A 2500-nucleotide genomic window follows, 5' to 3' on the forward strand; every position below is an offset into this window, starting at 1 on the left:
GCTGCGCCACTCTGCTCCGACGCACCCCAGATGGGACTCGAACCCACAATCCCTGGCTTAGGAGGCCAGTGCCTTATCCATTAGGCCACTGGGGCTTGCCAGCTGCGCTCCATCAGAGCCTTTGCTCCACTGGTATCAAAGGAATGTTTTAAATGTCGGGATAGCCTGACAAAAGCACTGTGTTGAATTTTCGGGTCTCAGGCCCTGAGCTGGCAGAAAGCACTCCAGACTGACTGTGGCAGGTGAGCACGGCTATATTTCCTGGTTTAAAATGTGTCCGTGTCAGAAGATTGTTTGAAGAGATGTTTGATACGACAGAGCAAAGTGACGGGAAGACCGAGACAAAGTGAAGTGTTTCACTTCCAGGTTTAAGTTCAACGCGCAGGAGCGGCATCTAAAAACTCGGCCTAGCAGAGGATGGTTTCGATCCATCGACCTCTGGGTTATGGGCCCAGCACGCTTCCGCTGCGCCACTCTGCTCTGCCTCAGCTGCGGGTTGCCTGCTCATTTCCATCGGGCCTGCTCTCAGCTCCAGCGCTCTCATTGCAGAGTTTGATTTGATTGCAAGGCAGATTTGGAAAAACAAATGCAGTAGAGATGATCGGGACAAGTCAAAGGACGTGCGTAGCGGGACACGGAAATGGCTGCACGCTCCCCGCCGAAAGCCTGCCAGTGGTGGTTTTCATCTCCGTGTCAGGCTGTGAGTTTTGAAAGGCAAGATGTGTGCAACTGTGCTGTCGCGGCAGCTAAAGGGTCAGCCTAGCAGAGGATGGTTTCGATCCATCGACCTCTGGGTTATGGGCCCAGCACGCTTCCGCTGCGCCACTCTGCTCCGACGCACCCCAGATGGGACTCGAACCCACAATCCCTGGCTTAGGAGGCCAGTGCCTTATCCATTAGGCCACTGGGGCTTGCCAGCTGCGCTCCATCAGAGCCTTTGCTCCACTGGTATCAAAGGAATGTTTTAAATGTCGGGATAGCCTGACAAAAGCACTGTTACCCCTTTTCCACCGACACGGTTCTGGTGCTGGTTCGGAGCCAGTGCCAAGTCTGGAACCGGTTCTTTGCTTTTCCACACAAAATAACCTGGCTCTGGGCCAGGAAAACTGGTTCCAACTCAGCACCAACTTTGAGCTGGACCAGAGATAAGAACCAGTTACGTCAGCAAATCAGAAGCTTGTGTTGTCCACAGAGGCGGGAGTAACAAAAAAAATCTGAAAACAATGGCGGCAGCTCCAGGGGTCTAACTGGAAATATTCAATGTGAATAAAGGTTTCTTGACCACTTTTAATGGCTAATTTTGATACGGTTTATTGTTTATATGCGACACAAATGTGTCCCGGACACACAGATCATTGCAGGTTGCTGTAAGCTCCCGAACGGTAAAGTTAGCTTGTTAGCTTGTTGACCAAAACATAGCAACCTAGCATGCTGATATAACTACTGTGGTGTTTCTGGTCAGGCTAACGTTAGCAGCAAAAAAAGCAGCGTATTATGGTCATAACCATAACAACGGGTGCTAATCAAGTGCTAATGTTGGCTAACATGCTTTTCTAGCGACTGCAATAAATACACATGCAACATAGGGCACGTCCGGTTTTATTCCACAAATGGATACAGTGATACAGCTGAACTCTCTCGACATTTGAGCTTTTTGTGCTCAAAGTTAATCTCCATTTCTGCTGGTTGTTTTGGGATACAAAAGCGCACGTAAACAGTGACGTAGCGACGCAACACTACTCTGGAACTCAGTCTGTGGAAAAGCGAGCTGGTTCTTGAATAATCGGCAGGTAGCACCAGCACCGAACTGGCACTAGCACCAGCCCGGAACCAGCACCTGGTTCGTGGCGGTGGAAAGGGGGTATGAGTTGAATTTTCGGGTCTCAGGCCCTGAGCTGGCAGAAAGCACTCCAGACTGACTGTGGCAGGTGAGCACGGCTATATTTCCTGGTTTAAAATGTGTCCGTGTCAGAAGATTGTTTGAAGAGATGTTTGATACGACAGAGCAAAGTGACGGGAAGACCAGAGCCCCTTTAGGGAGAGCCGGTCCACTTCCTATTAACTCCATTGTACCGGATTGTTCCTGCAATCTGTTGAAATTCCGCTAGGGACGTTGCCGAGCAAGTGATAAATGAATTGTGGTCTATGGGGCTAAGCGGCTAGAACTCATTTTTTTCACAGTTGACAACTTCATTTCTTAATGTACATTGTCGTAGTAGCTACCTGAGTATAGGTTTTCCACTGGAAATGAAATAAAAAGTCACTCATGTCCTTTCTGCTTTTCATAGGATGGGCCGTTTTCCCTGTAACATGCTAGCATTTAGCTCATGGATGCTCGCGACACTCGCGACCGATTACGACCGTCGTGAAGCTGAACCTTCTTTTAGGTCTATGGCCGTAAAGTGGTTCGCTTGTGTCACGTGACACGTGAAAACTTTGAAAGGGTTTTTAGGAATAACAACACATATTGAAAATGTTATTGGTCAGCTGATTGTCAAGT

The 2500-nt window shown here is 48.8% G+C and overlaps 2 non-coding genes across 2 annotated transcripts; both read right to left on the bottom strand.

The window, feature by feature from the left end:
* Positions 1 to 22: 22 nt before the first annotated feature.
* On the bottom strand, positions 23 to 95 carry trnar-ccu (transfer RNA arginine (anticodon CCU)). The gene has a single exon. It is a non-coding gene; the product is annotated as a tRNA-Arg (tRNA).
* Positions 96 to 838: 743 nt separating this feature from the next.
* Positions 839 to 911, bottom strand: trnar-ccu (transfer RNA arginine (anticodon CCU)). Its single transcript has one exon. It is a non-coding gene; the product is annotated as a tRNA-Arg (tRNA).
* Positions 912 to 2500: the final 1589 nt, after the last annotated feature.

The sequence above is a fragment of the Sardina pilchardus genome, chromosome 24 (assembly GCF_963854185.1).
Source record: "Sardina pilchardus chromosome 24, fSarPil1.1, whole genome shotgun sequence".
Lineage (NCBI taxonomy): Eukaryota > Metazoa > Chordata > Actinopteri > Clupeiformes > Clupeidae > Sardina > Sardina pilchardus.